Below are 24513 nucleotides of genomic sequence, written 5' to 3' on the forward strand. Positions count from 1 at the left end.
TTATTCTCTCTGGAGAAGAGACGCTTGAGAGGGGATATGATTTCAATATACAAATACTGTACTGGTGACCCCACAATATACAAATACCGGACTGGTGACCCCACAATATACAAATACTGTACTGGTGACCTCACAATATATAAATACCGTACTGGTGACCCCACAATAGGGATAAAACTTTTTTGCAGAAGAGAGTTTAATAAGACTCGTGGCCACTCATTACAATTAGAAGAAAAGAGGTTTAACCTTAAACTACGTAGAGGGTTCTTTACTGTAAGAGCGGCAAGGATGTGGAATTCCCTTCCACAGGCGGTGGTCTCAGCGGGGAGCATTGATAGCTTCAAGAAACTATTAGATAATCACCTGAATGACCGCAACATACAGGGATATGTAATGTAATACTGACACATAATCACACACATAGGTTGGACTTGATGGACTTGTGTCTTTTTTCAACCTCACCTACTATGTAACTATGTAACCCTTTGAAATTTCCCACATTTTGTCATGTAACAACCAGAAACATAAATGCATTTGCTCTGACATGCACTGTGAGCTGTAAGGTCTTATATAGACAGGTGTGTGGCTTTCCTAATCAAGTCCAATCAGTATAATCAAACACAGCTGGACTCAAATGAAGGTGTAGAACCATCTCAAGGATGATCAGAAGAAATGGACAGCACCTGAGTTATATATATGAGTGTCACAGCAAAGGGTCTGAATACTTAGGACCATGTGATATTTCAGGTTTTATTTCTTAATAAATCTGCAAAAATGTCAACAATTCTGTGTTTTTCTGTCAATATGAGGTGCTGTGTGTACAATATGGGGTGCTGTGTGTACAATATGAGGTGCTGTGTGTACAATATGGGGTGCTGTGTGTACAATATGAGGTGCTGTGTGTACAATATGGGGTGCTGTGTGTACAATATGGGGGGCTGTGTGTACAATATGGAGTGCTGTGTGTACAATATGGAGTGCTGTGTGTACAATATGGAGTGCTGTGTGTACAATATGGGGTTCTGTGTGTACAATATGGGGTGCTGTGTGTACAATATGGGGTGCTGTGTGTACAATATGGGGTTCTGTGTGTACAATATGGGGTGCTGTGTATACAATATGGGGTGCTGTGTGTACAATATGAGGTGCTGTGTGTACAATATGGGGTGCTGTGTGTACAATATGGGGGGCTGTGTGTACAATATGGGGTGCTGTGTGTACAATATGAGGTGCTGTGTGTATAATATGGGGTGCTGTGTGTACAATATGGGGTGCTGTGTGTACAATATGAGGTGCTGTGTGTACAATATGGGGTGCTGTGTGTACAATATGGGGTGCTGTGTGTATAATATGGGGTGATGTGTGTACAATATGGGGTGCTGTGTATACAATATGGGGTGCTGTGTGTACAATATGGGGGGCTGTGTGTACAATATGGGGTGCTGTGTGTACAATATGGGGGCTGTGTGTACAATATGGGGTGCTGTGTGTACAATATGGGGTGCCGTGTGTACAATATGGGGGGCCGTGTGTACAATATGGGGGGCCGTGTGTACAATATGGGGGCTGTGTGTACAATATGGGGTGCTGTGTGTACAATATGGGGGCTGTGTGTACAATATGGGGTGCTGTGTGTACAATATGGGGTGCCGTGTGTACAATATGGGGGGCCGTGTGTACAATATGGGGGGCTGTGTGTACAATATGGGGTGCTGTGTGTACAATATGAGGTGCTGTGTGTACAATATGGGGTGCTGTGTGTACAATATGGGGTGCCGTGTGTACAATATGGGGGGCCGCGTGTACAATATGGGGGGCCGTGTGTACAATATGGGGTGCTGTGTGTACAATATGAGGTGCTGTGTGTACAATATGGGGGGCTGTGTGTACAATATGGGGTGCTGTGTGTACAATATGAGGTGCTGTGTGTACAATATGGAGTGCTGTGTGTACAATATGGGGGGCTGTGTGTACAATATGGGGTGCTGTGTGTACAATATGAGGTGCTGTGTGTACAATATGGGGGGTTGTGTGTACAATATGGGGTGCTGTGTGTACAATATGAGGTGCTGTGTGTACAATATGGGGGGTTGTGTGTACAATATGGGGGGCCGTGTGTACAATATGGGGGGCCGTGTGTACAATATGGGGTGCTGTGTGTACAATATGAGGTGCTGTGTGTACAATATGGGGGGCTGTGTGTACAATATGGGGTGCTGTGTGTACAATATGAGGTGCTGTGTGTACAATATGGAGTGCTGTGTGTACAATATGGGGGGCTGTGTGTACAATATGGGGTGCTGTGTGTACAATATGAGGTGCTGTGTGTACAATATGGGGGGTTGTGTGTACAATATGGAGTGCTGTGTGTACAATATGGAGTGCTGTGTGTACAATATGGAGTGCTGTGTGTATAATATGGGGTGCTGTGTGTACAATATGGGGTGCTGTGTGTACAATATGGGGTGCTGTGTGTACAATATGGGGGGCTGTGTGTACAATATGGGGGGTTGTGTGTACAATGTGGGGTGCTGTGTGTACAATATGGGGAGCTGTGTGTACAATATGGGGAGCTGTGTGTACAATATGAGGTGCTGTGTGTACAATATGGGGGGCTGTGTGTAAAAAATGAACTTAAATGATTTTAGCAAATGGCTGCAATATAACAAAAAGTGAAAAATTTAAGGGGGTCTGAATACTTTCGTCCCCACTGTATATATATATCTATAGCTATAGATATATATATAGGTATATATAATTTTTTAGATGTTCATATCTCTGGCTGGGTTCACACTTGTGCGATGCGTGAACCAGCGTGATTCCTGTGCAGGTTTCCACATCGCACCTGCACTGACATCTGTGCACCACTGCGGGTGTCAATGTAAAGTTAATGACGCCCCCAGATCATTTCACAGATTGCAGTGCGAACTATGTAATGGTGCAGGAATCGGATCGTATGGGTGTTCACACCCATGCGATCCGATTCCAGTGCGGACCAAATAAAGGGTCCTGTACCATTTTGGTGCAAATGCAATATGATTTAAATTTGCATTGCACAAACATTGCATGTGATATGCACAGCAATGCGTCACATGCAATATCTGTGATTGCACAATTGTGATGCTAGCCTCTTTCTCTCTCTATCTATTCACAGTATCTCACAAAAGTAAGTACACCCCTCACATTTTTGTAAATCTTTTCTTCTATCTTTTCATGTGACAACACTGAAGAAATGACACTTGTCTACAATGTAAAGTAGTGAGTGTACAGCTTGTATAACAGTGTAAATTTACTGTCCCCTCAAAATAACTCAACACACAGCCATTAATGTCTAAACCGCTGGCAACAAAAGTCAGTACACCCCCTAAGTGAAAATGTCCAAATTGGGCCCAATTAGCCCCCCCCCCCCCGGTGTCATGTGACTCGTTAGTGTTACAAGCTCTCAGGTGTGAATGGGGAGCAGGTGTGTTAAATTTGGTGTTATCGCTCTCACTCTCTCATACTGGTCACTGGAAGTACAACATGGCACCTCATGGCAAAGAACTCTCTGAGGATGTGAAAAAAAGAATTGTTGCTCTACATAAAGATGGCCTAGGCTATAAGAAGATTGCCAAGACCCTGAAATTGATCTGCAGCACGGTGGCCAAGACCATACAGCGGTATAACAGGACAGGTTCCACTCAGAACAGGCCTCGCCATGGTCCACCAAAGAAGTTGAGGTCACGTGCTCAGCATCATATCCAGAGGTTGTCTTTGGGAAATAGACGTATGAGTGCTGCCGGCATTGCTGCAGAGGTTGTAGGGGTGGGGGGGTCAGCCTGTCAGTGCTCAGACCATACGCCGCACACTGCATCAAATTGGTCTGCATGGCTGTCATCCCAGAAGGAATCCTCTTCTAAAGATGATGCACAAGAAAGTCCACAAACAGTTTGCTGCAGACAAGCAGACTAAGGACATGGATTACTGGAACCATGTCCTGCGGTCTGATGAGACCAAGATAAACGTATTTGGTTCAGATGGTGACAAGCGTGTGTGGGGGCAACCAGGTGAGGAGGACAAAGACAAGTGTGTCTTGTCTACAGTCAAGCATGGTGGTGGGAGTGTCATGGTCTGGGGATGCATGAGTGCTGCCGGCACTGGGGGGCTACAGATCATTGAGGGAACCATGAATGCCAACATGTACTGTGACATACTGAAGCAGAGCATGATCCCCTCCCTTCAGAGACTGGACCGCAGGGCAGTATTCCAACATGATAACCACCCCAAACACACCTCCAAGACCACCACTGCCTTGCTAAAGAAGCTGAGGAAAAAGGTGATGGACTGGCCAAGCATGTCTCCAGACCTAAACCCTATTGATCATCTGTGGGACATCCTCAAATGGAAGGTGGAGGAGCGCAAGATCTCTAACATCCACCAGCTCTGTGATGTCATCATGGAGGAGGGGAAGAGGACTCCAGTGACAACCTGTGAAGCTCTGGTGACCTCCATGCCCAAGAGGGTTAAGGCAGTGCTGGAAAATAATGGTGGCCACACAAAATATTGACACTTTGGGCCCAATTTGGAGATTTTCACTTAGGGGTGTACTGACTTTTGTTGCCAGCGGTTTAGACATTAATGGCTGTGTGTTGAGTTATTTTGAGGGGACAGCAAATTTACACTGTTATACAAGCTGTACACTCACTACTTTACATTGTAGACAAGTGTCATTTCTTCAGTGTTGTCACATGAAAAGATATGATAAAATATTTTCAAAAATGTGAGATATAGGGGGGTTTATTTACAATAAATATATATGTTATGTCAAACAACTGTTAACTATTCTTTATATATATATATATATTATTCTACCTGCATTTAAATGCTATTATTAATGTCATTTTTTATATAATTTTTACTTTATTAGTAAATAAAATTTTGTAAACCCTGAAATATGGTTTTACCCATGGCATGTTCTATTACAGTTTTATGGGTGTTTATCAATTATGAAATATATTTTATTTTCATTTATTAATACATATTTATACTTGTATACTTTATTAAAATTATTTTTTAATGATTATCAATGTATTTTGCATTTATATGAATGGTGTATAGCTGCATTACATATGTGCATTACATTCATTTACTATACACCATTCACATTTAAATAGGGACATGTATGATCTTTAAATATTGATAAAAAGAATGTTTTTTAATAATTAGGTTAATGTATATTATGTAGGGGGAATTTAACTTTATTATTTTATTATTATGTTGGGGAATAATGTGTGCTGATTCGTGTTCAACCTTTGTATTTTACACTTTCTCATACTGTAATCCCGCTATATCACGCAAGATCACAGTGAGAGGAGCCGTTCTCAGGAGTTCCCAGCGTTTGTAGATCGCTTCTCAACTCATCATGAGAAGCGATCTACACACCTTCATAAACAGGCACTCAGAGGAGAGCAATCTCCTCTGAGAATGCCTGAGAACTGAATAGCGGTATTTTACCGCAGTTTCATAAAAGGACACTTTAAATCCCATAGAGATGGTTGAGTTCTGGGTGGAGGAGAGTGAGGATGTGACTGGAGGAGGAGGGGGGGGTCATGTGTGGTTGTATCTGGAAACTGGTGAGAGAATGTATAGAGACATCAGATTGTGAAGGGCTTTGTAGGAGTTTTGGATGGAAAGACTTGTAGATGAAGGAATATTAATTTTGGAGGACTCAGCTCTCTATTGAGCTGCCATAGGGCACAATTCATGAAGCTAACACACCAGGATAAAGGATACGTATTTTCAGTTGAGTCCAATAAGATGTGAAAATGACAGTCACATGGATAAATAAGGATACTAAACCATGTGTTGAAGCTCTGTGAATTCAGCCTTATTGTGTTTTATATTTTTATTTGTAGGAGTTTCAAAAGCGATTCTGGAAGCTGCTGGACCGTCTGTTGTATCATCTGCTGCGGCTCTGGGTAAAGCTCTGCACTGGACCCGTCCTTGTTTGAATTTTTTGCTTTTGCGTGTTTACAAAAATAGATATGGGGGGATTTACTAAAACTGGAGCACTCAGAATCGGATGCAGCTGTGCATGGGAGCCAATCAGCTTCTAACATCAGCTTGTTCAATTAAGCTTTGTCAATACAACCTGGAAGCTAATTGGTTTCTATGCAGAGCTGCACCAGATTATGCACTCTCTAGTTTTAGTAAATAACCCCCAATGCACCAACAGAATGTGGCAAATGTAGGGAAGATATAGAGGCAAATGGTCTTCATGTATTGGGGTTATTACAGCTGATGGACGCTCACCAGGTGCCAGTAAAGGCCATGCCGCGTACATTTTTATGTCTGTGAAGGTTCTCATTTATCCCAGTCATGGTATAGATAGTAATAATTGGCCACATTTACATACTGTAGTTACAGTAGGTGAGGTTCAAAAAAGACACAAGTCCATCAGGTCCAACCTATGTGTGTGATTATATGTCAGTATTACATTGTATATCCCTGTATGTTGTGGTCATTCAGGTGATTATCTAATAGTTTTTTGAAACTATCGATGCTCCCCGCTGAGACCACCGCCTGTGGAAGGGAATTCCACATCCTTGCCGCTCTGACAGTAAAGAACCCTCTACGTAGTTTAAGGTTAAACCTCTTTTCTTCTAATTTTAGTGATTGGCCACGAGTCTTGTTAAACTCTCTTACGCGAAAAAGTTTTCTCCCTGTTGTGGGGTCACCAGTCCGGTATTTGTATATTGAAATCATATCCCCTCTCAAGCGTCTCTTCTCCAGAGAGAATAAGTTCAGTGCTCGCAACCTTTCCTCATAACTAAGATCCTCCAGACCCTTTATTAGCTTTGTTGCCCTTCTTTGTACTCGCTCCATTTCCAGTACATCCTTCCTGAGGACTGGTGCCCAGAACTGGACAGCATACTCCAGGTGCGGCCGGACCAGAGTCTTGTAGAGCGGGAGAATTATCGTTTTATCTCTGGAGTTGATCCCCCTTTTAATGCCAATATTCTGTTTGCTTTGTTAGCAGCAGATTGGCATTGCATGCCATTGCTGAGCCTATCATCCACTAGGACCCTCAGGTCCTTTTCCATCCTGGATTCCCCCAGAGGTTCTCCCCCCAGTCTATAAATTGCATTCATATTTTTGCCCCCCGAATGCATTATTTTACATTTTTCTACATTGAACCTCATTTGCCATGTAGTCGCCCACCCCATTAATTTGTTCAGATCTTTTTGCAAGGTTTCCACATCCTGCGGAGAAGTTATTGCCCTGCTTAGCTTAGTATCGTCTGCAAATACAGAGATTGAACTGTTTATCCCATCCTCCAGATCGTTTATGAACAAATTAAATAGGATTGGTCCCAGCACAGAACCCTGGGGGACCCCACTACCCACCCCTGACCATTCTGAGTACTCCCCATTTATCACCACCCTCTGAACTCGCCCTTGTAGCCAGTTTTCAATCCATGTACTCACCCTATGGTCCAAGCCAACGGACCTTATTTTGTACAGTAAACGTTTATGTCACATGCTTTTGTAAAATCCAGATACACCACGTCTACGGGCCTTCCTTTATCTAGATGGCACTCACCTCCTCATAGAAGGTTAGTAGATTGGTTTGGCAAGAACGATTCTTCATGAATCCATGCTGATTACTGCTAATGATACCGTTCTCATTGCTAAAATCGTGTATATAGTTTGCATACTATTGATGTTAGGCTAATTGGTCTTTAATTCCCAGGGATGTACAGTATATTGGCCCTTTTATAAATATTGGTGCAACATTGGCTTTTCTCCAATCAGCTGGTACCAGGGGCGTCGGGAGGGGGTGGCTAGACGTGGCTGAAGCCCCGAATGTGACCCCGAAAAGCCCAGAGTCTCAGCCATTTATTTTAAAATTATTAGCCCCGAGTCCCCCATGAAAGTGCGGCGCCGCACTGCGCATGAGCGAGCACAAAGTCCGGTCACGTGGGCTGCGGCGCCTAACTCCGAGTGACCGAGACTATTGGACGTCACACGGTCCCGCCCGCGATCCTGGCATTGGACCAGTGATGTCCACCATAGGCGCCGCGCTGCCATGTCCTATAATGGACATCACACTGGTCCAATGAATGCCAGGATTGCGGGACGCGTGACGCCATTAATGGCATGCACGGCCAGCCCGGAGAGACACACTGCGTCTGCGCACGGCCACGGCGGGACGAAAATCGCACGCTTGCACTTCAGTCTTGAGGACCGATCTGACCCCGAGCGGCGAGCATGGCCGAGTGACATAGCAGGTCCTGCCCTCTGGAGTCTGCAGTGCTTATGATGGACATCCCACTAGGCCAATGCCGGTGTTCTGCCGAGAAAGTTCCGCTCAGCGGATAATGACCCCCTCTAATGCGCAGGCGCTGAGCCTGCGCAGTAGGATCCGGCGGAAATAGCCGAAGGTGAATAGCTGAAAATCAGCTGTACACGGCGCCTGTAAGAGGACCCCTTGCAGGCTCGCTTCGCTCGCCACGCTTCGGGCATGGCCTCGCTTTGCTCGGCTCTTTTTTATTCCCCCTCTAGGTCCACTTGGATGGTGGGGAAGGAACCTGGACCTAGGGCGCAGGTGCCGTGTACAGCTGATTAAAGATTTTGAGCTTCGGCTATCTCTGGCGGCTCATAGTAGTTCGTACTGCACAGGCGCACAGGGGGGGTCCTTATCCGCCGAGGGAACTTTCTCGGCAAGACACCGGGACCGCGGGACATGTGACGTCCATCATAGGCGCTGTAGGCTCCAGAAGACACCGGGACCGCGGGACGTGTGACGTCCATCATAGGCGCTGTAGGCTCCAGAAGGCGGTAATTACAATGCGGCCCACCACTCCGTGTCACTATGAGATCCCCGCTCGGCTCTCCTCTCCTGTCATGGCTCTGGCTGCCTGGAGTCACCAGTGGAGTGCCTGCTGCAGTGCTATCTAGTTTACTCTACTCTGATGGGCGTGCCGCATAGTATTGCTGAGCTGCAGGATTCACGTCACCTGAAGTCTAGTCAGGTAGGTCACTCAGTTTGTGTCAGGTAGGTCAGTATATGTCAGGTCAATGTGTGTCAGGTAGATCAGTGTGTGTCAGGTAGATCAGTGTGCGTCAGGTAGGTCAGTGTGGGTCAGGTAGGTCAGTGTGTGTCAGGTAGATCAGTGTGGGTCAGGTAGGTCAGTGTGGGTCAGGTAGATCAGTGTGTGTCAGGTAGGTCAGTGTGGGTCAGGTAGATCAGTGTGTGTCAGGTAGGTCAGTGTGGGTCAGGTAGGTCAGTGTGTGTCAGGTAGGTCAGTGTGTGTCAGGTAGATCAGTGTGTGTCAGGTAGGTCAGTGTGGGTCAGGTAGGTCAGTATGGGTCAGGTAGGTCAGTGTGGGTCAGGTAGATCATTGTGGGTCAGGTAGATCAGTGTGTGTCAGTGTGGGTCAGGTAAGTCAGTGTGGGTCAGGTAGATAAGTGTGGGTCAGGTAGATCAGTGTGGGTCAGGTAGTTCAGTGTGGGTAAGGTAGATCAGTGTGGGTCAGGTAGGTCAGTGTGTGTCAGGTAGATCAGTGTGGGTCAGGTAGGTCAGTGTGGGTCAGGTAGGTCAGTGTGGGTCAGGTAGGTCAGTGTGGGTTAGGTAGGTCAGTTTGTGTCAGGTAGGTCAGTGTGGGTCAGGTAGATCAGTGTGGGTCAGGTAGATCAGTGTGGGTCAGGTAGGTCAGTGTGTGTCAGGAAGGTCAGTGTGTGTCAGGAAGGTCAGGTAGGTCAGTGTGGGTCAGGTAAATCAGTGTGTGTCAGGTAGGTCAGTATATGTCAGGTAGGTCAGTGTGGGTCAGGTAGGTCAGTGTGGGTCAGGTAGATCAGTGTGGGTCAGGTAGATCAGTGTGGGTCAGGTAGATTGGTGTGGGTCAGGTAGATCGGTGTGTGTCAGGTAGGTCAGTATATGTCAGGTAGGTCAGTGTGGGTCAGGTAGGTCAGTGTGGGTCAGGTAGATCAGTGTGGGTCAGGTAGATCAGTGTGGGTCAGGTAGATCGGTGTGGGTCAGCTAGATCGGTGTGTGTCAGGTAGGTCAGTGTGGGTCAGGTAGGTCAGTGTGGGTCAGGTAGATCAGTGTGGGTCAGGTAGGTCAGTGTGGGTCAGGTAGGTCAGTGTGGGTCAGGTAAATTAGTGTGGGTCAGGTAGGTCAGTGTGGGTCAAGTAGGTCAGTATATGTCAGGTAGATCAGTGTGTGTCAGGTAGATCAGTGTGGGTCAGGTAGGTCAGTGTGGGTCAGGTAGATCAGTGTGGGTCAGATAGATCAGTGTGGGTCAAGTAGGTCAGTATATGTCAGGTAGATCAGTGTGTGTCAGGTAGATCAGTGTGGGTCAGGTAGGTCAGTGTGGGTCAGGTAGATCAGTGTGGGTCAGATAGATCAGTGTGGGTCAGGTAGGTCAGTGTGGGTCAGGTAGATCAGTGTGGGTCAGTGTGGGTCAGGTAAGTCAGTGTGGGTCAGGTAGATAAGTGTGGGTCAGGTAGATAAGTGTGGGTCAGGTAAGTCAGTGTGGGTCAGGTAAGTCAGTGTGGGTCAGGTAGATCAGTGTGGGTCAGGTAGGTCAGTGTGGGTCAGGTAGATCAGTGTGGGTCAGGTAGGTCAGTGTGGTCAGGTAGGTCAGTGTGGGTCAGGCAGGTCAGTGTGGGTCAGGTAGGTCAGTGTGGGTCAGGTAGGTCAGTGTGGGTCAGGTAGATCAGTGTGGGTCAGGTAGGTCAGTGTGGGTCAGGTAGGTCAGTATATGTCAGGTCAGTGTGTGTCAGGTAGGTCTGTGTGCGTCAGCGATGAGTGTCCCCCCCCCATGGTGCCAGGCGCGGACTTTGGGCTGAAGCCCCAGGTCTTTTTGCCCACCTAGCAACGCCCCTGGCTGGTACCATTCCAGTCAGTAGACTGTCTGTAAAAATTTGGGACAATGGTCTGGTAATTACTTGACTGAGTTCCCTAAGTACCCTCGGGTGCAAGCCATCTGGTCCCGGTCACTTATTAATGTTAAGTTTCCCAAGTCTATTTCTAATTCTGTCCTCTATTAACCATCTGATTTTAACCACATCGACTTCAGAGACAGCGTGCTGCCTAATATTTCCCACCCACTTCCAGGTGCCATTGTAAGGTATTGTTATTCACTTTACCTGTCAGTGACCAGAATTTTATGGCTGATCGGTATGTAGGCAGGTGCGGTCTGCTTTCTCCCCCGTAGGTGGCGCAGCTGGAGAGAAAGTCAGGAGAAACCTGGTTTCTCTATGATTACCTGGTCCCCTGAGACAGCATTCTGGTTGGCTACACTGTATTTAGGTGACCCCTGGCATCCATTCTGGGGTCAGCAGAGTTTTTTTAAGTACCTGCCCCCAAGTTTTGGCACACAATTGCAAAATGGCTAGAGTGGAGAAAGAGCGCCCGTCTGTTAGGGAGTGATTAGCGCCTGGGAAAGGTTCCGGACAAGTAGGGACAGGCTGGCAACATGCCATCCTTCTTTGGAAATCCTCCCCATTGGATCCAGGTGGGCCAGGCCACATTCCGCCCTCTGAGACAGACGCTGTTGGTGCATCTTTACCCAATGCATTACACAGAATTGTGAGTGTTACCCGGTGCGGCGCCCTCCCACTGGGTTGTTTGTAGTTGAACATTCTCTGCAATACACGATTTTAGTTATCTGCAACCGGAGTCATTATTGCCACCGCACCACACTTCACCTACCTACTGGTGTGTATTTTTGTTGAGAACATATTCGATTTTTTATTATGTTTTTCTTTTTTTACTTTTCCAAGGTAGTCTCCGAAAGTGTGTCTTTTTTTTATTTATTTTTTTTTGGTGATTATTCATTTTCAGCCTGCTCCGGTCTGGTCATGTGATCCGGCTCCTTTATGTCAGTCAATGGCGGCTTCAGGGGAGAGGAGGGAGCACCAACAATGGATGCACCACAGGAGTCTATAGATGATGTCACCACTCCTCGAATCTCCAACTGTTGTCAAGCGCTCCCTCCTCTTCCCTGCAGCTGTTGCTGGCTGACACGGGATCACATGACCAGATAGGAACGGGCCAAACATAGGTAAGTATACACATTTATTTTAGATAGCTTAGTCAGCAGCAGGGGAGACGGTACATTTTAAGCCTAGTTTAATGCTAAGCAGGAATAGATACATTGCCAGCTAAAGTTTCCATCTCTGACAGGTGCCCAACGTCATAATGGATACGTCATCACCGATTCTGGAAACATCACACAGTGTAAATGGATTATCCATGTGGTAGTGACAAAAGATCCAACATCTATCAAGAAAATTGTCCTGGATGTCCTACAGGAGTGTGAGAAGCGTCAGGCCTCTTCTGTCACCTTCCCCGCTCTGGGAACAGGTATGATCAATTCATCACAGACAGTTTGGCTTGCATGTGCAAGAAGAAAATAAGTCTTTCTCTCAGCTGCAACTGATAACTGCCCGACTCAGTCCGGGAGCTTTACTGCACAGGAAGGTGTTCTACACATCTCACATGCTTCATAGGATCATCGGCAGCATGTTGTACAATAATACCTCTTTGTGCAATTTTCTTACCACAACCACAAAGAAAAGTAGAGGACATTCAGTGATGATGGGTGTCTCCATGAAAGCAGCAAATAAAATTACACATTTACAAGATTGATAAAATGTACAGAGAAAATACTTACCTGCTTGTATTCCTCTCTTATCCAACCAGCATGAGACCTACACATCCAAGCATATAAGTGTTTGTCCTCCTCTCTGTGTCCTTCATAGAAAACTCCATAGCAGTGTGACAGCTTGAAGCCGCGTACACACACGGGCAGACTTTTCGACCAGACTGGTCCGACGGACTTTCAACGGACTTTTGACGGACTTCTGACGGACTTTTTAACTAACGGACTTGCCTACACACGATCACACCAAAGTCCGACGGATTTGTACGTGATGACATACACCGGACTAAAATAAGGAAGTTGATAGCCAGAAGCCAATAGCTGCCCTAGCGTGGGTTTTTGTCCGTCGGAGTTAAGTAAAGATTTGAAGCATGTTCCAAATCTAAAGTCCGTCAGACTTTCAAAAGAAAAAGTCAGCTGAAGGTCCGATGAAGCCCACACACGATCAGATTATCCGCCAGACTCGGTCCGTCGGACCAGTCCGATAGAAAAGTCCACTCGTGTGTACGCTGCATAAGAGATGAGTGATGGGATCAGTCCAGTCTGAAACTTTATTTCAGTGTTTGGTAGATGATTGATATCTATGCCCATTATGAGGGGTTCCCACCATCCCTGTGCTGAGTTCCCGGGTCTGTACACCCGCTGTGTCCATTATGAGGGGTTCTCACCATCCCTGTGCTGAGTTCCCGGGTCTGTACACCTGCTGTGCCCATTATGAGGGGTTCCCACCATCCCTGTGCTGAGTTCCCGGGTCTGTATACCCGCTGTGCCCATTATGAGGGGTTCCCACCATCCTTGTGCTGAGTTCCCGGGTCTGTATACCCACTGTGCCCATTATGAGGGGTTCCCACCATCCCTGTGCTGAGTTCCCGGGTCTGTACCCCCCGCTGTGCCCATTATAAGGGGTTCTCACCATCCCTGTGCTGAGTTCCCGGGTCTGTACACCCACTGTGCCCATTATGAGGGGTTCCCACCATCCCTGTGCTGAGTTCCCGGGTCTGTACCCCCCGCTGTGCCTATTATGAGGGGTTCCCACCATCCCTGTGCTGAGTTCCCGGGTCTGTACACCCGCTGTGCCCATTATGAGGGGTTCCCACCATCCCTGTGCTGAGTTCCCGGGTCTGTACACCCGCTGTGCCCATTATGAGGGGTTCCCACAATCCCAACACTAAGTAGTGGGAAGGGCCTCATCTAATGCCAGCTTTCTATAGTAGAGACTCTGGAGGTCAGATGCAGGGCAGCTGATAAGGCAGTACAACTGGCCCTCCTGTACGAGGCCTGGGCCCCATCGGTTCAACAGGAGGCCAAAAGCACCTGCCAGGCAGAAGGGCTGGTTATTCTGCCTTATCACTGAAAACAGTCCTCCTGTGGCTTCCACTGCAGCACAGCCAGCTTCTTCTCCTCTCCATCCTGCAGTAGCGCTGAGTACTGTCTGTGCTCGGGATCATACACCTACACCCACAAACCTGTCAAATTAGGGACCCGCGGCTGTGTTCATACAGCTGCTGCATCCCCATAGAGTAACATTGGTTGTCTGCACACAGTACACTATACTGTACAGGCCACAGCGCCCATGTGAATGAGCCCCAACACCTCATTTACACACAGAACTTTAATTATTAACTCCGTACAGTTTTATCTTTTAGATTTAGCAAGAATTTTGTAAATTATGATGAGTTTGTGTTTGCTTATAATTATTTTGTTATTATTATTTTGATATTTTCTGGTTGCTGTCAGGTAGGCTGTACGGGGCCCCATGATTTCTAACAGCAGCTCTGGTCAGGTTCCTCTTAGTAATGTTTTCTACTTTTTGCATTTAATGAAGTAAAAGTTACATTTTGTGGTCAGTAGATATCTATGGTAAACATTTTGTCTGGTTGATACAGGTGCAGGGGGATTATCCGCCTCCACAGTGGCCGACTCAATCCTCGATGGTTTGGTGGACTTCATCAAATCTAAATCGGTCCGTTCTCTTCAGACGGTGAAAGTGGTTCTATTCCAGCAACCTATGCTGAATGATTTCTACATGAGCATGAAGAAGAGAGAGGGGACCGACCTACCTGAAGCCAAATCCTTCTTCACTAGAATCTTCAGTGGATTCTCTAGTGAGTTGGGGGTGTGGGAGTTCAGGAGGCCGACTGAACAAGAAAGAGGAAGAAATATTTCTGTATGTAGATGTAGCTCAGTGTCTTGGAAGAGCGACCAACGGAAATGACAAAGCCTGATATTTATGTCTGAAAACAAATGAATTACAATGATTGATTTTTTGCAAAGTCAGTGCAGTTTGGGGAGCTGTAACTCCACCCCTTTCACCAGGGCTTAAGGAAGAAGTCTCATGAACAATTAAAGGGGTTGTAAAGTCTCAAGATTTTTCACCTTAATGCATATGCATTATGGTGAAAAACCTTCTGTGCTTCAGCTGCCCCCCAATCCCCCCCCCCCTTTTTTTTTCTTACCTAAACTCGATCGTTCCAGTGATCAGCATGAGCCCAGCCACTGTCTCGGGTTCTCATTGGAAATATTGATAGCAGCAGGAGCCAACTCTAGTGACGCGGTTGCCGGTGCCGAGTCCTGCTGTCTGTGTCAATGGACGCAGCAGCGGGACTCGTGAGCGCATGCGCACAGGTGTCCCCAGGGAAAGCGGCTTCCCGTGGGGGCACCCGATGATGTGGAGGAGCCAGGAGTGCCGCCAGGACACCCCAGAAGAGGAGGATCAGGGATGCTCTGTGCAAAACACTTGCATAGAGCAGATAAGTATGACATGTTTGTTTAAAAAAAAAAAAAAACCCTTTACAATCACTTTACTGCTGGTCTGATGATTAATGTAGAAATACTTATCTCTTAATAATAAACGATTGTGCAGTAAATCTCTTCTTTATCTCTGCCTGTCAGCTCCTTCCCTGCCAGAAGCCCGATTTGTGTTCCTAATTGGTAGATCAAGCAGAGCTCTGTTGCTCCCGCCCCCTCTGCTGTGACTTCAGATCTCAGGCACACATGTTGAACACATTGATGTCATTGACACGGATCCTGTCTGCTCTTTTGCTCCCGCCCCCCTCTGCTGTCACCATACATCTTGGGTGTACCTGTCAGGCATGCTAAAGTCATCAGTACTGATCTACAGTGCTCTGTTGCTCCCGCCTCATATGCTGTCACCATGTTGGTCATGCTGATTTCATCATCACCAGTCTAGTGTTCTCTGGTGCTTCTGCCCCCCCCCTGTCCCCGCTGTGAGCTAGTGTAGAATTTAGAGGTTTTCTAGGCATATGCTGCTTTAACATGCACTGGTCTCAGGTAAGTGCTGCCTGGTGGCAAAGACACGTGCTGTCAATCAATGGTAAATAATTATTCATCTCCTACAGATCAGTGTGCTAGAACAGCGGTAGGGGAGGAGGGGCATGATGTCAACCATGCTAGATCATGGTTGACATCATGATTGACATCTGATGAAGGAGTTACAGCCCCTGAAACGTATTGGCTTTGCAAACAACCTATTATTGGAATAAACTAGGAATTGGAATTGAATATCACGGTGTGTCGCTGCAATTCAAAAGTCGCTCGTTCCTATCACAACTCAAGGTGATCATTGAAGCCCTTCAATGTGCAGAACATGCCAGCCCAGTATTCAGATTTCTTATATTTACACCATTGTCATACTATTGAATACCAACAATAGAAAACAAACACAGGGGCACACTCGTGTTTCTCAGTGATTGGGATTAAATTTACTTTAATCAGTGAAGCATTAAATATCAAATGGACTTTATACAGAACATCCTCAGAGTTCCTCAGCTGAAATACATGTTACCCAAGCCTGGTCTACATCCCATTCATAAACTATTAGTTCACAATTCATATTTCCACTTTCAGAGCAGTTTGTGACTCCATTGTCTCTTTTCTTCCTCTGTAGATTTGTTTAGTTTACCAAAAGCACCAAAGCCAGTTCAGAAGCTCCCCGCCTTTCAGTTTATGGAGGGCATTGAGCCTGTGGTGTTCAGCTTGTGTGCTGAAGATAAAGGGAGCGTGGACAGGACGAAGGCTTGGCTACAGCAGATGATCGACAGTGAGCAGGCAGAGAAGGTGATCACAGAGGAATGTATCTCCGAATTAGAAGAAGCCGAGGTGCAGAAGATCTCCGACCTCCAGAAAAAGTTTCAGGTCTTTGTCATTTACAAACCACCCGACCCCTCCATCCGGATTGTGGGCCTCACCCGGGATGTCCTATTTGTGTCCGGGGAGATCGAAAAAATTATAAACTGGGTAAAAGATAGAAAGAACAGGGAGGGGGCAGCAGAGCTCACTGGGAAACTGGTAGAATGGAGATATGACAATGGAGGAACTATGGTTCCCTTCGACAAAATTACAAACCTGGAGCTGGAAGAGGCAAAAAATAACCAGAGGGCCCAGATCAAAATCCAGATCCAAGGACACCAATATACTGTCAGTGTACAAGGAGAAAAGGCCACAGACGAGCATGGAAGCCAAATTCAGATCCAACGTGTTGTGAAACATGGTAATATGATTTTTTTTGGTAATTCATCCATTGTATTATATGAACTGAACTAAAAACACCTGCTGACATTGCAGGGAAGAGTCACCTCAGCTGTAGCATTACTTCCACAGGAGATACTGGATTGTCCTGGATTCTCCTACCCTTCCTATAGCAACACCTGACAACACACCATGGGTGATCATTAGGTTTCAGTCATTTTAGTGTAGTGCTACCCCTTAGGATCCATTGAGTTTTTGGGTCCCCCTATTCTTGCACAGACAGGCAACACGCATTTTCCAACTTTCTTACAGAGACAATGATTAGTCCATGGGCTTGTTTTTATTCTTTTATTGAGGGGAAACAACTTGATTTGGGAATAGGGATTCCCAACTTGACAGAACAACTTGAGGTCAAACTGTGCACAATAATGGATCCTGGGCGGTACTCCTCCAGAGTGGTATCAGCCCCCTGTGGATCAGTAGCAATCTTACTTTTTCAGTAGCACTATGTCTCCTGGATAAAACACTCAAAGCCCAAACGCTTGCTGGATATTGCATCTAGCAGCCCTCTCCCTTGTAGGCTCTGGGGGTGTAGAGGTATTTACACTCACTGTCCCTTGTATCCTGCTGCTTTGGATGAGATTGCTTTCAGGCCTTTCCCTATGCTAGTCTTTCTAAACTAGGCAGGCTGTGCTTTGAATAACAATATTTATGCGCTGACCCAACCACCCTGCCTGTAGATGGGTCAGATTCCTATAAATATTCAGATCCCTGCCTCTGTACTTCTGCCTACTAGCTTCTGGAAGTTTCCATGGACCTCCATAACCAGGGGAGGTGATAGGCCTGATCTGCAGAGCCCTCCAGCCTGAACTCGAGTTTGGCAATGTCCAGAATCAATTAGCTACTGTGAGTCAAACATAAATTTACCTACCCAAACTGTACACTACAGGGTGCTATATTAGTCTTTCTGAAGTGTATTTGCTCAACAACTTGAGGAGAGAAGGTTGGTGGTACAGAATACCCCAAACCAGTGAAATAGCCCAGGCTATTTTATTTCAACAACAAAATTGTATGGTGTATTGGACGGTAGCTATAATTTCTTAAGGCCTCCCAGTAATATCAAAATTAATGGTGACCCTAATGTTTCAGCCTCCTAGTAACAAATGGATTCTTTAAGAGAAACTATTGGTGATCCTAAGTAGCACCCTCCCAATGACACTAGACTCTTTAGGAGGGGCTATTGGTGGTCCTAATATTTTAGCAGCAGACTCTCAATAGGAAACAATCTTTTGACCCTATGCAAGCAGTTACAGGTACCTTGAGAGGTTGAGTAATGAGGTCTCCATGTAAAGACCATCCAGCAGCAGCTTAACCCAAGCTCTGTTGGATTTCTTTCTGCATAGCAGACTCCTCTGAAGACTCTCCAACAAGCAGCTATCTTCCTGATCTTCCAGACCCTAATACAGGCCAGCTTGGATTTCTTGGAACTTGGTTCAGACCCCAGGAAGATGAGCTTAATAAATTCAATGGCAGCCAGATGCCTCATTAATTATCCATCATTTCTGGTGAGAAATCTGCCTGCCTATGTCTGGTTACCAATTCCTACATTGCAGGGTAGTGATGGTCTCGATGTTCGAGTCAAACAATTTGGGGTGTTCGTGGCAAATTTGAAAGCCGCGGAACACCCTTTAAAAGTCTATGGGAGAAATAAAAAGTGCTCATTTTAAAGGCTTATTTGCATGGTATTGTCATAAAAAGTGTTTGGGGACCCGGGTCCTGCCCCAGGGGACATGTATCAATGCAAAAAAAGTTTTAAAAACGGCCGTTTTTTCGGGAGCAGTGATTTTAATAATGCTTAAAGTGAAACAATAAAAGTGTAATATTCCTTTAAATTTCGTAGCTGTTGGGTGTCTATAGTATAGTAAAGGGGCGCATGTTTCCTTGTTTACAACAGTCTGACAGCAAAATGGCATTTCTAAAGGAAAAGTACTCGCGGCTATAATGAATTGTCGGTCCGGTAATACACATAAAAGTTAATTGATAAAAACGGCATGAGATTCCCCCACAGGGGAACCCCGAACCAAGATTCTAAAAAAAAAAAATGCGTGGGGGTCCCCCCAAATTCCATACCAGGCCCTTCAGGTCTGGTATGGATTTGAAGGGGAACCCCGCGCCAAAATTTTTTAAAAAAATGGCATGGGGTCCCCCCAAAAATCCATACCAGACCCTTATCTGAGCATGCAACCTGGCAGGCCGCAGGAAAAGAGGGGGGGACAAGAGAGCACCCCCCCTCCTGAACTGTACCAGGCCACATGCCCTCAACATTGGGAGGGTGCTTTGGAGTATCCCCCCAAAGCACCTTGTCCCCATGTTGATGGGGAGAAGGGCCTCATCCCCACAACCCTTGCTCGGTGGTTGTGGGGGTCTGCGGGTGGGGGGCTTATCGGAATCTGGAAACCCCCTTTAACAAGGGGATCCCCATATCCCGGCCCCCCCTTTGTGAAATGGTAACGGGTACAAATGTACCCCTACCATTTCACAACAAATGTGTGAAAATGGTAAAAAAACACAATACACGCCTTGGGACAAGTCCTTTATTAAAAAAATAAAACTGTCCCACGGAGTCGTCTTCTTCTCGCGCTCCGACGGACCGAAAAAAAAAAAAAAAAAGCCGCATGTCGCCTACAATCTGCCTCCATGGGAGGCACCCGCCGTAATGACCGGCCGCTCTCAGATGACAGCTCTTTTATAACTGAGGGCGGAGCCACACGATGACATCGCCGGGTGGTCCCGCCCCCTCAGACGCTACGGGGATGCCATAGGGATGTCCCGTGCATCAGAGGGGGATGGACCGCGTGGCCCCGCCCCCTCTGATGCTACGGTAAAGCCATAGGGATGTCCCCATGCGTCAGAAGGGGCGGGGTCACCCGGCGACATCATCATGTGGCCCCGCCCTCAGTTATAAAAGAGCTGTCACCTGAGAGCTGCCGGTTATTTTTAAGTCCGTCAGAGCGCGAGAAGAAGAAGAAGACTCCGTGGGACAGTTTTTAAAAAAAATTTTTTTAATAAAGGACTTGTCCCAAGGCGTGTATTGTGTTTTTTTTTACCATTTTCACACTTTTTTTGAAATGGTAGGGGTACATTTGTACCCCGTTACCATTTCACACAGGGGGGGCCGGGATCTGGGGGTCCCCTTGTTAAAGGGGGCTTCCAGATTCCGATAAGCCCCCCGCCCGCAGACCCCCACAACCACCGGGCAAGGGTTGTGGGGATGAGGCCCTTGTCCCCATCAACATGGGGACATCCTCCCCATGTTGAGGGCATGTGGCCTGGTACAGTTCAGGAGGGGGGCGCTCTCTCGCCCCCCCTCTTTTCCTGCGGCCTGCCAGGTTGCGTACTCGGATAAGGGTCTGGTATGGATTTTGAGGGGGACCCCCATGCCATTTTTTTTTTCATTTTGGCGCAAGGTTCCCCTTAATATCCATACCAGACCTGAATGGCCTGGTATGGAATTTGAGGGGACACCCACGCTTTTTTGGCAAGGGTTGTGGGGATGAGGCCCTTCTCTCCATCAACATGGGGACAAGGTGCTTTGGGGGGCTACCCCAAAGCACCCTCCCAATGTTGAGGGCATGTGGCCTGGTACAGTTCAGGAGGGGGGGGCGCTCTCTCGTCCCCCCTCTTTTCTGTGGCCTGCCAGGTTGTGTGCTCGGATAAGGGTCTGGTATGGATTTTTGGGGGACCCCACGCCATTTTTTAAAAAAATTTTGGCATGAGGTTCCCCTTAAAACCCATACCAGACCTGAAGGGTCTGGTATAGATTTTGAGGGGGATCCCCACGCCATTTTTTAAAATTTTGGCGCAGGGTTCCCCTTAATATCCATACCAGACCTGAAGGGCCTGGTATGGAATTTGGGGGGACCCCCACACTTTTTTTTTTCAAATTTTGGTTTGGGGTTCCCCTGTGGGGGAGTCCCATGACGTTTTTATCATATGTGCATTGTCGGGAGCTACAATTCATTATAGCCGCGAGTAGTTTTAAATGACTTTTTTTCCTTTAGAAATGTCATTTTGCTCTCGGACTTTTCTAAACACAGGAAACATGCGCCCCTTTACAGGCATACTATAGACACCCCCCAGGTACAAAATTTAAAGGAATATTACACTTTTATTGTTTCACTTTTAAGCATTATTAAAATCACTGCTCCCGAAAAAACGGACGTTTTTAAAACTTTTTTTTGCATTGATCCATGTCCCCTGGGGCAGGACCCGGGTCCCAAAACACTTTTTATGACAATAACTTGCATATAAGCCTTTAAAATTAGCACTTTTGATTTTTCATGTTCGTGTCCCATAGACTTTAACGGTGTTCGAACAAATTTTTTGCCTGTTCACATGTTTTGGTGCGAACCGAAACAGGGGGTGTTTGACCCATTCTGTCAGGTACTTACCAAGGCCGAGTTGCTGAGAGAGGCTCCCCTTGCAGCTGGGCGCACGATACCCTCTGGGAATGGCACAGCGGGTATTGGGCACGAAGAAGCACGGGTCGCCAGCAGGTAGCAGAGGAGCTGGGCGATTCTTCAGGTAGAGAAGAGATCCGTGCAGGGTGGCTGAGCCGGATACTGAGGGTCAACCACAAGGCAGAAGACAAACCAGCAACAAACACAGGACATAGCTGTCTTTATATAGGCCCGCCAGGGGAACGTCCCAATGTGCATGCACGCGTTCGGATTGATGCGCTGCGTCGTGCACCCACGTGAGCTGATCCGTTCGGGACACGCTCGGACCCGCTGACTGTGAAACGGTACGCGCCGATGTGCAATTCTACCACGCAGGCGCATGGGGAAATGCCTATACTGACAGGCCCTGATTCTGGCATTACCCTGACAGTGCCCCCCCCCCCAAGGGGCAACCTCCGGGTGCCCAACCTAGCTCGGATCCCAGGATGTCTTCTGTGAAACTCTCGTACTTAACGAGGGGCATGGATATTGCTAGCGGGCTCCCAAGAACTGTCCTCCGGGGGGTACCCTTTCCATTTAACTAGATACTGTTCCTGCCCCCCCCCCTCCATTTGTAATCTACTATTGCCTCCACTTCGAATTCTTCCTCCCCTTCAATCCGGATTGGTGGAGGAGGTAGTTCTTCCCTTCCTGGAAAAGAGTTAGGAGTGACCGGTTTTAGTAAAGAGGCATGGAACACCGGATGTATCCGATAGGAATTAGGTAAGGTCAGTTCAAAAGCCACAGGGTTTACAACCCTCTTAATCTCAAAAGGACCAATGAATTTTGGGCCTAGTTTGCGTGATGGGCAAGGTAATTTGAGGTTGATGGCTGATAGCCATACTTTATCTCCAACCTTGAAACTTGGGTTACTTCTTCTTCCCCTGTTATAGAACTCTTCATAACATTCTTGAGCTTTCTTCATTGTTTCCTGAATTTGCAAAAAGTTTGTTTGGATAACATGTATACGGTCTTGTACTGCGGGAGTTGTGACTTCGGGTATAGAATCCGGGAGAAAGGAAGGGTGGAAACCATAGTTTGCCCAGAAAGGTGTTTGGTTGATGGCGGAATGTACAGAATTGTTGTAGGCGAACTCTGCGCACGGTAAGAGGGAAGACCAGTTGTCCTGGGACCAGGAGCAGAAACATCGAAGGTATTGCTCTAAAGATTGATTTGTTCTTTCTGTCTGGCCATTACTTTGTGGGTGATAGGCGGAAGAGAGGGATGTCTTGATTTCTATGGACTTGCACGTATCCTTCCAGAATCTTGACGTGAACTGAATCCCCCTATCGGATACAATGTTGTGGGGGACGCCATGGAGTCTTACTACTTCTTTTATAAAGACTTCTGCAGTTGTGGAAGCAGAAGGGGTGCCTACCAATGGCAGGAAGTGGGCCATCTTTGAAAGGCGGTCAACAACCACTAGGATGGTAGTAAACTTCTCGGAAGGAGGCAGATCGACAATAAAGTCCATAGAGACCTCTGTCCAGGGACGTTCTGGTATAGATAAAGATTTTAAGAGTCCCCACGACTTGGCATTAGATCCCTTATTGCATTGGCAAGTAATGCAAGATTGTATATATCTTCTGCAGTCTTGTCTCCACCCCGGCCACCAGAACGAGCGATTAATTAGTTCAGAGGTTTTTTGTATACCAAAATGTCCTGCCAACTTGTGATCGTGGAAGGTTTGAGGAATCTGAAGTCTTACTGGGAGTGGCACGAATACCTTGTCCTGGGCCCATAGCAGACCATCTTTCTTTTCTAGGGAGGATACTTCAGGTTCTGTACATTGACTGGAGGCTTGTATAATACTTGACCTAAGATTGGGCTGAACGAGGCTAAGAAAGTTGTGAGGAGCTAGGATGGTTCCAGGTTCTTCCGGTCCACTGGTTTCTGGGAACATACGGGAAAGCGCGTCCACCTTCCCGTTCTTAGAGCCAGGTCGATAGGTAATATGGAAGTTAAACCTGGAGAAGAACAAGGCCCAATGGGCCTGACGAGGTCGGAGGCGTTTAGCTGTTCGAAGATATTCTAGGTTACGGTGGTCGGTGAAGATCATGATGGGTTGGAATGCCCCTTCCAGCAGATATCTCCACTCTTCTAAGGCAAATTTTATAGCAAGTAACTCTCGATCCCCCACATCATAATTCTTCTCCGGAGGGTTGAGCTTACGAGAGGCAAAGGCCACCGGATGGAGCAAGGCCTTTTGGCCACTTCTCTGAGACAGGATTGCCCCTATTGCTGATTCCGAAGCATCCACTTCAAGCACGTAGGGTAGGACTGGATTGGGATGCTGGAGGATAGGAGCCGATATAAACAGTCTTTTTAGTTCATCGAAGGCTTCTTGAGCATCCGGGGACCATTGGAATCTAGTCTGCTGACGAGTTAGTTGAGTAATAGGGGAGATGATAGCGGAGAAACCTTTAATAAATCTGCGATAGAAATTGGCGAAGCCAACGAATCGCTGAATTCCCTTTTTATCTATGGGAGCTGGCCATTCCTGGATGGCCCTAACTTTCTGCGGATCCATTGCGACCCCTCCTACTGAGATAATGAATCTGAGGAACTGGATAGTGGCTTTCTCGAAGTCACATTTTTCCCCTTTTAAGTATAGCCCATGTCTTCTGAGGACCGAGAGTACTTTCTTCACATGGGTACGATGTGCTTCTAAAGTGGTGGAAAAGATCAGGATGTCATCGAGATAAACAATTACAAAGTTATTTAGATACTCACGGAAGATGTCGTTGACTAGATTTTGAAACGTAGCCGGGGCATTGCAAAGGCCAAAGGGCATCACCAAATATTCGAAATGCCCGAATCTGGACCGGAAAGCTGTCTTCCATTCATCTCCTTCTCGTATCCGAACCAAATTGTACG

At 46.8% G+C, this 24513-nt stretch overlaps 1 pseudogene; it reads left to right on the plus strand.

Moving 5' to 3' along the window:
* Nucleotides 1-24513, plus strand: part of LOC141147321 (protein mono-ADP-ribosyltransferase PARP14-like) — a 148552-nt pseudogene that overhangs the window by 92988 nt on the left and 31051 nt on the right.

The sequence above is a fragment of the Aquarana catesbeiana genome, linkage group LG06, assembly GCF_042186555.1.
Source record: "Aquarana catesbeiana isolate 2022-GZ linkage group LG06, ASM4218655v1, whole genome shotgun sequence".
Taxonomy (NCBI): domain Eukaryota; kingdom Metazoa; phylum Chordata; class Amphibia; order Anura; family Ranidae; genus Aquarana; species Aquarana catesbeiana.